Below are 13,686 nucleotides of genomic sequence, written 5' to 3'. Positions count from 1 at the left end.
CACACAAACACACACACACACACACACACACACACACACCACTGTTGCAAGTTCAACCTCTGAGACACACACACACACACACACACACCACTGTTGCAAGTTCAACCTCTGAGACACACACACACCACTGTTGCAAGTTCAACCTCTGAGACACACACACACACACACACACACACCACTGTTGCAAGTTCAACCTCTGAGACACACACACACACACACCCCACTGTTGCAAGTTCAACCTCTGAGACACACACACACACACACCCCACTGTTGCAAGTTCAACCTCTGAGAGAAATTTAACAAAGCAAAGGCAGATAGAATAGCAGTCTGTACAACACCTGCAATCTAATCTAAAAATAGATTTTGAGGGGCCATTCTAATCATCCTTCTGATTTTCTTCTCTAGTCCAAGAAATTAAAGAGACCAAATTTATTGCCTCCTAAAGCATAAAGTGTCCGTTCATGGAAAACCAGTTAAGTTTCGCTCTCTAAACATCTAGAAAGTAAACTTTCCTACAAAACACAACTTTAAATCATCACGTTCCACCAAGACAGAGTCTTCTGTTAGACAGTAAAACCTCACAGGTTTGAGAGAAGAACAACTGTTCTCAAAAACACGAAAGTGATATCTTAAAAACCACTGAAAAAGCTGGAAAGCACTGTTTAAAACCAACCACCAAGCCTATTTAAATCCAAAGTATAGAAAGGTAGAGGTTCAGACTTCCCATTTGACTGCATGAATGAGGAAACATTTTCTGAATCTTTAAGTGATTTTTTTTTCCCCAACAGTACTAAGATCTACCAGTATATCCTACTCAGGATACCTTTTTTCAGGGTTTAGCATCTTGACATTTTTCTCGGTTATAAAAATTCTATGAAAAGAAGCAGTTACACAAACCCAACCCGAAAAGCTTAAGATCTTTTGTTGGTTATCTTATATAATTGATATTACATGTATATTTAGAATAAATGGACACTGTACCCTTGTGTCAGTTTCTCCTTCTGAAATGTTCTACATTCTTTTGAACTGTGTGCAACTTTAGAAACTTCCAATCAGCTTACTTTTAAATACCTCAGTCTACAATATAAAAGAGGTTTAAACTTATTTAAATAAAGACATTATACACAGCTCTGTCTCCACTATTTCAAAATACTCAATCAATTAACATAAAATACCTTCCAGAGGATTTACTTTAAGTGAGGTGGAAAGGAATATTATTTCAGAATCAAAGAAGAAAAAAAAAAAAGGATACAGAATGCATAGCAAACCAAAAATTTGAAAAAAACGTTAAGACTATTTAATTTCCTCATATTTTAGCGATGGTGGTGATGGGCTTTTTTTTTTACCCCTTTCAAAGCATTCTGCCAATGACTGCATTCTAAACACAACAAAGGTTTCTGGGATGTCTCTCAAGGGATATAACATCCAAAATGTTGCAGTCCCACCATAGACAGAGGCTCAGGAAGTCTCTCTGCAGCCTCCAAAATACTGCAGGCTCAATTACCCTCAGGGTACAATGAATGGGCAACACCATTAATCATTCCCAGGGCACTTAATGCCCTGAGAACAGTTCTGAGTCCCACAGCAGCCTTAGGGGTTTCTAAGAACTGAGCTGGTCTCTCACAGCTGGGCCATGCTGCCACCTGCAGGTCAGCAAGAAACACAGCTCTTGGGATGACAGTCTGTTCCCTCCAGTTCTAGAGGAGCTACAAGGTGTGGGATGTGTTGACTACTCCCTCCTTCTTGGGCACTTAACCCTGTTCTTCCTACTCCATAGATGCTGGGACTTTCCACTTCATTGTTCAGTTGCTTGTGGAGCAAGTGAAGCCAACAGAAATAGGGTAAGACTGGTAGCACCATGGTCTGTACCGTCCTTACCCACACCCTTATACATTGGAGCAAATTTTTTGGAGCACCTGTTCTCTTGTTTGTCCATCCAGTTGATCAATATTAGGGGTTTCATGTTGTTCTAAAGACAAGACACTGCACTCACCCTTAAAATGCTCTGACTCTGGGTGAAGCAAGAGACAAAAAGATAGAGGCTCATGGCTCAGTCATGATGAGTGTTCACAGTGGGTAAGTACTAGATGTTGTGGGACCCAGAGAAGGGAAATGTAAATAGATTAGGTGTGAAACAATGTTAGGAAAGTCTCCAGTGGGAGGGGCTCTGCAGTGGCATAGTACAAAGAACAAGGATATGCTTTTGAAATCTGATGAGTCTATGATAAAATCATTCAACCTTTCCAATTTTCATTTTCTTCACTTGAAAAAATTTTAGTAATAACATCTATTTCATAAAGTCATCAGAAAAAATAGAAGTTTATGCATAAATAATTGGGATAGTATATACCTCAATACCAGATAGACATATTTAATTACAACATTCTGGCAGAGCAAGCTGGTCTTAAATGGACAGAGAAGAAGGCTGGGGAAGACACAATATATGCCAGTCAGATGGGTGAGAAAACTGTGTATTCAGAGATCTTTAAGTAGTGTGTTACCACTGAAAATACTTCAGTTTCACTTCTTTTTATGTTTCTCTCTGTTCATCTCTTCTCCTTTATCCCACTCATATTTTTTCTCCCCACCGCACCCCCTACCCCACCCTACTCAACATTCAAAGAAAGTAAGAATGCTATTTGTCTGCAGGATACTAAATGTCTTTTAAGTTTTCAGCTAGTTCATAACAGGAACATTTGTTTGGAGGAGAAACAAGCACCTGAAAGAATTCTATTTTCATCAAATTTCCTTCAAGCAACTCTGTAAAGAAGTTGTGGGTGACATTCTGATAAAATGCTAGCAACTAGTCTATCCCTACAGAATGCACTGGTAAATTTGAGTGAGCTGTAGTGACACCTCCTGGTAAGAGAAAGGGAATGTCACTGGATACAAAACTTTCCATGCCTTTACAACTTTATGATCCAAAACAATACATGAAAACATCTTTTCCAAATGAAATATTTTTCTGTGTGAAAAACAAGAGTTTCAAAGACAGACACACATGTATAATACTCAGGTCAGACTGACTTCCATTTTAGAAACCAGTTGAATCAAAGAAAGAAAACAGTTCTGTTTTTATTTCATGACATCAAATAACTAATTTGACCTTAAAAAATCTTTCATCCACTTATTTTGGCTTTGTGTACATACAGAGCCTTATTCAACATTTTCTAAAGCTAAGAAGAAAAAATTATATGGAAGTGACTTTATGTAGAATTTTTAACCTGGTTCTTTTGAAAGGCTGGTCTGACACTTCCTCATGAATGCTTGAACTACCAACACTATCACCTCACCCCAAGCTCACCCTATACCCTCAATACTGAAGCTTCCATTTAGTCTAAAGAATTTTTACATCTCAGGTCCCCCAATTCACGTAATGCCCTTTCTCTCCACTCTCAAACTCTCTACCTCTTTCAAAATGCACTTGTGTACTGATGAGTATTGTTAAGGCCCTGTGAACCAGAGCTAAAATAACAAGTGTTAACAAGCTGACCTTCTATATCTACTTTGTGACATACAAACCTTACAAATATGAAGCTAGCCCTTCTAGAAATGCAAATTCCAAGATGACAGTAGTGAAAATCTCAGTCAACCAGCCAGTGAACCAGCCAGTGAGCCAGCCATCCAATATTTATTCAGGACTACACGCCAGACTCTTTGGTAGGTATTCGGGAAAACAAAAATAACCATGACAGACGTCATATTTGTTTCATAGAATTTAAAGTCTAACAGCAAAATGGGGAGTGGGGGGAGGTTAACAAACAAAAAGCTCAAATTGTGATAAGATCTATTAAGGAAGCTCAGACTGTAAAGATCAGATACCCATTTGATCCCTGGGTTGGGAAGTTCCTCTGGAGGAGGAAATGGCAACCCACTCCAGTATTCTTGCCCAGAGAATTCCATGGACAGAGGAGCCTAGAAGGCTACAGTTCATGGAGTTTCAAAGAGTCAGACACGACCGAGCAACTAACACTTTCACTATTAAGGAAACAATAAAATGTGGAGAGTGAAAAAAGAATAATAGGAAGTGTCCTTTAGATGATCAGAAATCAGGAAAGGACTCTTAGAGGATGTAGCAAAAGCTGAGACCTGTAGGACAAAAAGAAGCTATGGGAAGAGTCAGATGTGAGTATAGCAGGCACAGGATATAACGTAGGCAAAGGCCCAGTCACAGAATAGGATTTGATGTTTTCATAGAAAAAGGAGAAAACAGAAATTAGCAAGATTTAATAAAGTTGATGAAGGCAATTATAAGGATTTGATTATTGATTCAAAGTGCAATGAGAAGTCCTTGGATGATTTTAAACAGCACTTCCCTTGTAGTTCAGTTGGCAAAGAATCTGCCTGCAATTCTGGAGACCTGGGTTCGATCCCTGGGTCAGGAAGATCCGCTGGAGAAGGAAATGGCAACCCACTCCGGTATCCTTGCCTGAAAAATCTCATGGACAGAGGAGCCTGGGGGGCAGCAGTCCATGGGGTCACAAAGAGCCGGGCATGACTGAGCGACTAACACAAACCTTCTTTTAAACAAAGAAGGTTATAATTTGATTTAGACTTTGACAAATACATAATAGTGTTTGCTTTAAGCTAGACATTTATTTAATACTCATAATAACATTAAAAGATAGGTATTAATACTTTTAATCTTATTGATGGGAAAATGAAGGCAAAGAGCTGTCAAGTACCTGGCCCCCAGTCTCACAGTCAGTAAATGGCAGTGCTGGGACTCATACTTGAGCTGCCCACCAGTGGGGTCCATGCTTTGAACACTATGCAATACGGCCTCTCAGATCATTATTTCTGCAACAGCAAGAGTGGGAAGAACCTGCTGAAAGCTAAGGCAGTAATCCAGGCTGAAAATTATGACGTCTCACAATAGAAGGACAGCAGTAGAGATGGTGAAAATTAAATAAATGTGTGATATATTTGAGCAGTAAATTCTATGAGTTTTGGTGGATTGGATGTTGCAAGCAAGAGGAATGCCTGATGGGGACCAATATTTAAATGACAGCCAAATCACCCTTTCACTATTGTGTTTATTCAGTGGACATTTTCTATGTCACCAGGATCTTCCCGTCAAAAACCTTTCTCTTCCAAGCTGAGTGCATTTTCCAAGAATCTGCCATACAGAACAATTTTCATCTCAATGTCTGAAAGTTCTTTGGACATTGAGAATCTTTTAACGTGGTTCATTTATTTTTCTTGTCTTTCTACATACATATAACAAAACTGCATCATGTACTTTGTATAGTTAATAGTTTTAGCAGGTTTTTTTTGTACATTATATCATTATTCAAAAAAATAATTTTAAATGATGCTTAACATTCTGTCATAACAATGTACTGTACTTTATTAGCTTTTTTCCTATCCTTGAGCTGGTCTGTTAATTTTTTTTCATTATACTAACATACTTTACATAAATCTTTGCCTCAAACTATGATTATTTCCCAATACTAATCAACTAAAAATGGAAGTTCAAGATCTAAAGGAATAGTTTTACTCACTAATAAATTGCATTTACATATTTCTACATCAGATTCCACTAAATTGTAACCGTTTATATTCCACCAGTACTAAGTAAGAAAATCTGCAAGAAAGTAGATGATGTGGAAGCAAATACTTCTAGGTAGATAAATGTGGTAGTGGGTGACTGTGGAAAGGTTTTTCTGATGACTCAGTATCAGTGAATAGGAAGAAGGGCCTTCATCTGAGAATGAGGATATAGACAGAGGTATTGAGAGTTCGGAAGAGACAGGAGGAAACATGATATATAGTCCCCTTGGAGAGTAAATGGAGCAGGCTTGTTCAGTAAGATTATCTGATAAATTTAAGAATCCATTTAAGATGAATGAATATGAACTGACAACATGGTTGTGTACCTGGATATGTTGAGCTGCATGAGTACACACACACAGTGTAAGAGTGTTGGATTTAATCAGGATTAAACCTCCAAATCTTGATTTCTAGTCCAGACTACTAAACTGGTCTTAAGTCTAATGGAAATTCTGAGTTTTCCATGTAAGTCTCACTGTTCTTTTCTCTAGCAACTCTGTCCCAGAGACCCCAATCTACTGCTTCTTCACCTGCTAGAGTTGTACTTGTTCTTTTTGCTTCAAATCCCTTACTAAACTTTCCTAGACCACTCCCCTTCCACTCAAATTGAGACACACCTGTCTCATAGCTCCTGTCCTTATAGCTCCCCAAATATCCCTTAATGATCTGTAGAATTTATTTTACCACATTAACTCAATATTTTTATTCTCCATTTGACTCAGTTCTTTCAGGGAAGGACCTCTTTATTTGTTGTTTTTATGCTCATTTCCCATGTCATATGATACACAATAAATCCTCATTCAGTGTTTATTAATGAAAGTAAATGTTTGTAATTAAGGGATACATTTTTTGATAGCCTTCATCAGCAAGAAAACAACTTGCCTTGATCATAACTACACCACACCATACAAGACTAGTGAAGATTTTGTCAATGACAAGCAACAGACCTAAGAACAAATTTTTCAATTACTGGAAAAGTGTTAAAAAAAAAAAAGTATTAACTTTCACACGTAGCTTAGATCTAATATCTAGTTTGTCTCTTATGCATTGTAATGATAGTAATAACCATAATAAATACTATATTTGAATAAAATTCTTTAAATTTTCTAAACATTTTTAGCTTTACAATAAGACTGTAAAACATACTCATATATACACATACCTGCCCCCCAAAATGTCAAATTCAAATGCAATGGCAGGGATGCCGTCTTCTAAGTAAATCTTTACAAAAAGATAGGCATTTCACAAATGGGTAGGAAAAGTAGAACATTCCAGGATGAGTACAGAATGAAGATGTCTGAAAGTTAATAAATTGCAAACTTATCTTTGTAGGCAGAAATTTATAGCTTATATAACTTTACCTTATTGGACTGTGTACAAAAATCAATAGTGAATAGAAATATGCAGAATAAATAAAGAATTTACTTTTTCATTTTTATTTGGTCATTCTACCTTAAGGCAGACACAGACATGGTATAAATAAAAGCCAAATTTTGATCTAATAACATAACGTTGGAATTGCAGATACGTTCTAATTTTCTTACTGCATTCCCCATACACAAAATGTAATGAAAAGTACAGATAAAAAAGAAACCTTAATTGCCATTAGAGAATAAAATAGAATTTCCACTTAGATCTTTAAAGACAGCTATTCTTAAAAAATTAATTCATTTGATAAATATTCAAGTTTCTTCTTGACTTTTTCTATGTGAACATTTATCCTACGTGCTCTGGATGGAAATGAATGTTACCAAATCTTTGAGTTCAAATTCACAGCCCCAAGAGTTATTCATGCCTGAACAAACTAGTGAGGGATACTTAACTGGTCTCCAAATCTCTTAAGGATAATCTGAAGACAAATTCTTTGCCCAAATGTTATTATATATTTAGCACCTTAGGTGGCTTATTTCTGAGAGTTTTTAGAGATCAAAAAGGATGTGAAAAAAGTAAAGAGAATCAAAGCTAAAACATCAATTTGAATTGAACTGCACAATGAGAATTTACTCCAGCACTTTGTTGCAATGTAATCTATAAATAACCCTCTGAGGTTCACTTGCCAATTAGGAACCATCACATGGTAGCACCTTAGATGTCAGTAGTTAATTTGCATGTCAGTGAAACATTAATTTCATGAAAATTTTAAAGCTCCGTGCACTATTTATATCATAAGTGGAAGCACAGTAAGTGTACTACATGTATTTTATTGTACCCAATGTGCTTTTTTTAAAGGCCAAGTTTAAATGATCAGTATTTATCATAGTCTGATAGTTTGCTTCAGTTCAAGACAACAGATCTGTGTTTTAGACTTTAAATTATCTTTAATGCTAACTATAATTGAGATGTCTGAAAAAAAATGGTGTGTATGTGGGAGATAGAGAAGATGAAAATCAGATTTATACCCAGAGGTAGATGGTTAAATTTGGAAGTTTAATTCAGAGTTTGTGGTCTTAGCCATAAATATGTCACCCTGGGTCAATAATTTAGTTCTTTCTTTTCCCCCCAACAGGTTTTACTTTTTTTTTTTTACTTTCCCTGAGTTTTTATATAGTGAAAAAGAACGGTTTTGCGGGTGGTCCCTTCTAAAAGCTGAAAATGGTTGTTGATTCAAGTACAAAGGGAAACAACCAGTGGGCACTTAAACTTAACTACTGTATTTAAGTACCTATGGTACTTTAAACAAATATTGTATTTACATAGCAAGAAATTTCATAAGCCGAGGAGTCTGGTGGGGTTTAGTTTGACACTGGAATTGTCACACTTGTCAATCAGGTCCAGCTACTGGCTGACTGGGGAGCAAGTAGAAAAGCCAGTAGGAGACTGAGAAAGACGAGAAAGGGAAGGGAAATGTCTGGAAGTCTCCAGTCCATTACCACAGAATCGCAATGACTTTTCAGTATTTATTTTCATCCTCACATCATCCTCAGACTATTTGGAGTTTAGTATACCCAGAGGGGAATTCTTCCTAATGAAAATATTTGGTTACTTTGTTTTACTAGTTGGTACTATTAATGGTGTTTTCTAGAAAGTGGAAGCTGAGAATCATTAAAGATAAGGTCTAGGTTTTCAATTTAATGCAACAGATGTGTGTATATACATTGAATCATTATTAGCTAATCTGTTATGTGTTTATGGCTTCTATTTCCGGCTAGATTATAAGAATCTTTAGGTCAGAAATCCTTTCCCTGACATTCCCTCAGCATTTGCAATGTTAGATCTTAATGATATTTACAGACTTAATTATATTTCTAAACACTTATTCAAATTAATTTTGATGGACTGTCTCCTTCCACAATGAAAAAAAAAAAGACATCTTGACAGAGAAAATATGTAAGTAAAACAAAATAAGGTCATTCAGAAAAATACCACACAAATGCATTCTGTTGAGCCTTATATGATCAATAAATTAGATCTCTGATTGGCTCTGAGTTTTTTAGTGGTCAAAGAGAAAATGTGATCAGTTAAGAAATTCACATCACCCCTAAGATTAAAAATACTAGTTTATCAGGGGGAAAAGCTACATATTAAAAGTATATACAATCATTAATTTGCAGTCCCTTATATTTCCATTTCATAAATTTTTACATTTTTGTTAATCCTGTTCATCTCCATTTTCAAGATAATCTAAATGAATATTGATTATTAAAAATAAAACCAAATGGAATACTTTTCTTCCTATTACTTTATACGAAGGAAAACTAAATTTAAGATTTAAATGCACTAATTTGAATCACTTAACCAATCTGTTTCTGGTTACATCTGGTTATGAAAATTGAGTGTCAAACCATCTTCCTCAGTAAACACTGAATAAGCACTAAATTCACAGAAGAAACTGAACTTTTTAAATAAAACTTTTCTAAAATAAGCATTTGACAACTTTCATTGTTACATAAATAGAACAGTGCTCCCTCCCCTCCCATCGATACCCACTCTTGGCCCAAAAAGAGAGAAAACCATAAGAAAGCAGTGGGTAGTTTTCATTACTTAGTATGAAGAAAATGAATGGAATTAAAGTCACCATTCAAATGCAACAAAGCAAAGGCTTTGTGATACTCTATTACTTCTACGGTTTGCCTTACCATATGTGAAGTAACTACCTGAATTACCCAGATGTAAATTTTGTGCTACAAAGCTTGGACTTTTAAAGGTCAAAGAAGTATTTCTCAATGAATTTTTTTGAGGTGAAACCTGCCCTCTCTGTGTTAAGCTTAATTCCCACATTTTCAACAGCAAATTCCCTAACCAGACAATCCTGAAGATATTTACAGATAAACTTACGACACAGAAAAATAACAAAAGATTCAGAACCAACAGGGTATTAATTTAAAAGGCAATTAATTTTGAAGAAGAAAAGGGGATCAACAAGAACTCAGAAGGGGTCTGAATGATAGTAAGTATATAGCACAAATAATTCTCTATTTGGGGGTCCTGAGAAATTTCAGCAAGTGGTTGTGGGGTAATGAATGTTTGTAATTCATTAGCTACTATTTTAAAATGCAAAGCACACCAAGACATCAATGATGTTCTTTTTAATCTCAACAAACAGGCGATTACAATTAAAGCACTTACAAAAAGACAGTATATTTAAATATAGATTTTGATGAGATTTCAAGGTTTTAATAACAATGACTTAATAAGATTTCAAAATTCTATTGCAAGAAGAAAATGTCTTATGAGATTGGTTCAAAAATGCATGTTCTTGTATGCACCAATCTTTTATGAGTATTTAGTAACAGCCAGCATTTCTATCCTGAAAACTTCTTTTCCTCAGGATCCTTTAATAAGGTTTTAGTATATCTTTAAGAAAATAATCACTATTTACTTAAAATAACATTTTCCCAAGTAGAGAAAATAATAGCATTCTAAAGTGCTTGATTTTCTTTTCTCACTTTCCATCTTCCTTCAGCTCCTAGACAACAAAACAATGGTTCTTTCTTCATGTGGAAGAGTAAACTCCATAAACACAAATGGCTAGAGGGCCTCACAGCAGTGAAATTATGGTTTCACAAGGACTTTTTTTTTTTTAATGAAGAAACAAGTTTAAAAGGACCTTTCTCAATTTCTCAACATACTTTAAAGTCATGCATATTTCAATGATATAATTAAACTGGCAACACTAAACACTGCTGACTGATAAATGAGACCAAAATAATTAAGTTCTGTTCTTTGTACAATCAAGATTTAGTGTAGCAATCAATCTGGGTAAGAATTTGGAGTCTGGAGACTTCAGAGGATGAACAAGCAAGTAGCTAAAGCTGGTCATATGGGAAGATGGTTAAATGAGTATACATTTTATACATAGCTGTGGATACCTTTCATATTTTAATCTTCATTAGAACCTGGTTGATTCATCGCTCATGAGGTCCCATACTAAGCTGGACATGGCGTGCACACAGACACACAATAGAACTGTATAAAAGATAAGTCTGTGTATTCAATGAACACTATGGATATTGAAAATCTAAAATAATGACAGACTGAAAATTTATAAGCTTTTTTTCAGAGCCAATCCCTCACTAACAAGAGGCACAAAAACTGTGATGAAAAAGCATTAAGGATCTAAATACTAAGAGTGATAAAAGAAGAAAGGAACATAGTATACTTTCCACATATATATTTGTGGAACTATGAGTATGATTTGGATGCCTACTCAGGCCTTCCATTTTTATTTTCTTCTACCTAACTCTTGCTTCCCTCCTTAGAATAAATCACACAGCTTTCAATACCCTAAGTAACACTCTACTGCAAGGCTTTCCCCTGTGGAATCAGACTATGGTCAGAGAGAGGTGTTCATATTATTTCTCCTGGGGTCTGGAATTCCAGGTTTCAGCAGACTGATGCACTTAGCAAGTCCATCAGGCAAGTCAAAGTAAATATAACTAGCGCAGTTAGGTGTGTTAGTAACTACTGAGATTTACAGAAATATATATATATATATATATACATACACATATATACACACATACACACATATATATACATATACATATATATAATTTTTAAAACTCTCTCTTGTTGGATCAGCTTACTCATGGACCTTCCTAAAAGAAGAAACATCCTTCTCAGGAAAATGCAGCTTCCTTTGTAGTGGGCTAGGGAACAGACATCATGATATACCTGATGTCTATCAGGTATCACTGCAATTTAGGGAACTGGGGAAACGAGTATCCTAGTATTCAACAAAATGAGCATACACTTGTTATGTTTTGGCATCTCCAATTAGGGATAGCAGGTTCGCTTTGACTCTGGGTGCACGTCTGCCTCCATGAATGTTAGCAAGCGGCTAGAGTGGGGGAACAATGTCTACACCAGCGCTTGGCCCTTTGTAAAGTGGAAATTGCACTTTTTCTAAAAACGGATTCTTTTCCCGAAACCACGCAACTCGCCCAGATGAAGGCACAGGCAGAATGATAAACACACATTCCCCCAAAAGAGGGGGAAAGGCTGAAAAAAAAATAAACCCCACCCCAAAACCTTTGAAGAGAAACAGGTGCTAGCAACAGAAAGCAGCCAGTTGCCAATAACACTTAAAACTCCATCTTCCTTACTCTGTAAACAAATTCAATGGGGAAATATCGCGCCGTGTTTCTGAAGGTTTAATTCGCTAGGCTGTCTCCGTGAATTAGAGTCAGATCTAAGTTTCACACTCAGCAGCGGTTTTCACTGACGACTACTGCTGCCCTCCCAGCTCCAAGGAGTCCGCTTCCAAACTGGTAAGCCCTTTCCTCCAGGCACCCTTGACCTCACTCCTCCAAGTCGTCACTTGTTTGTATGGCCCCTTGAGCGGCGTCTGTCGCTCAGCCCGGCCCCAGGAACGGTAACCGCGAACAATGAGCCAGACAAGGGACCCACCCAGCGAACGCCTGCTCGCCCGCCGCGCGCGAGCCCGCCAGCGCGGGACGCTCGAGCTTCGGGGCTTTCAGCTGCCCGTCCTTTCCCCTCCAGAGCCCGCAAAAAGCCAGAAGGTAGGTGGATCCCACGCCCGGACTCCCGTGAGCACCCAGTCAGCCTCCCTCTCAACACCCGCTGTTAAAGATGCTGTATCTAAAAAGAAAACCAAAAGAGGGGACGGCATGGTGGTCCGGCCGCTGCCCACCCGAATCCAACTGGCCCAGCAAGGGCGCGGAGGCACTCACTTGCGCCCGAGTCCGCGACAGGCTGAAATCCCGAAGGATTTGGGGTGGGGGCAAGAGGTGGGGCCAGGAGCCATAAAGTGGCTTCCGCTCCCTCCCCACCCCCGCTCCCTCCCCGGCCTGGCCCGGCTCTGGGATCGGGCAGGACACAAAAGACGGGTCGCATCCGTGCCAACAACTCTGCCACCGCCTCCGTCTGCGCTGCGCAGGGCCACCCGGCGGCGGGGCTTCGCAGCCGGGTCCCGGTGCCGGCCGGGGCGCGCGCTCCGGGGCTGGAGCATCCCTGGACGCCGGCGGAGCTCTCTGGTCCGCTTTTCGCGCGGCACCCCGCAACGGGAGCTCCGAGCTCCACAGATAAAAGAGGCTGAGGCGGCCGAGGAGAATTGAGAGAAAAGGCGAGACTTACTCGGGGGCGGACTCCCGCTTCGGACTCGGCAGGTGTCAGGCACCGCGGGCCCAGGGCTGAAGGCGCTGGCGCAGCTCCGGGCTGGGCTCCACTTGGCGAGCACGGGAAACTCCCCTCGCCCCTCGGCCCCGCGCGCGCTCCTCGCTGTCCCCGCACCGAGCGACGCAGGCAGGCCCCCCACTGCCTCCTCGGGTCTCGCCGCCCTCCTCCCCCGGTCCGCCCGCTCCCCCACAGACCACACCCTGTCACCTCCGCGGCCCTCCACTCCTTCCTCTTTGACACTTCCACTCGCTACTCCTCCGTCTGCGTCCTCCCACCCCCTGAAGCCCACGTGCTTCTGCCGCTCCGGCGGCTCCGAACTTCCCCTGCCCGAGCCCCCACCTCGACTCGGAGAACCCCCACCGTCTCCAAGAGGAGACCAGGTCCAGCTCGGGGTAGCATGGCGGCTGGCTGACCTTTAGGTCCTCGCCTATGTTCCCCCAGCCCCTGGTGGACACGGGACCCATCATTTTGATGTTGTTAATGCGGTGGGTTAGGCATTGAGTACTATATATAAGGATGTAATTTTTGATGTGCCATTTATCACTTTTAATATC

General features: G+C 39.2%; 1 long non-coding RNA gene across 6 annotated transcripts in view; it reads right to left on the bottom strand.

The window, feature by feature from the left end:
* The window catches only part of LOC148776438 (uncharacterized), a 572,377-nt gene extending 559,102 nt beyond the window's left edge, over window positions 1–13,275 (bottom strand). For all 6 annotated transcript variants that reach the window (XR_016038187.1, XR_016038192.1, XR_016038189.1 and 3 more), the window contains exon 1: window positions 13,091–13,275. This is a non-coding gene — a long non-coding RNA (uncharacterized LOC148776438). The remainder of the gene's footprint in view (window positions 1–13,090) is intronic.
* Between the last annotated feature and the right edge of the window lie 411 nt (window positions 13,276–13,686).

The sequence above is a fragment of the Moschus berezovskii genome, chromosome 9 (genome assembly GCF_049115385.1).
Source record: "Moschus berezovskii isolate FMDL1 chromosome 9, NW_MosBer_1.0, whole genome shotgun sequence".
NCBI classification, from domain to species: domain Eukaryota; kingdom Metazoa; phylum Chordata; class Mammalia; order Artiodactyla; family Moschidae; genus Moschus; species Moschus berezovskii.
This window is presented reverse-complemented; position numbering and strand designations above follow the sequence as displayed.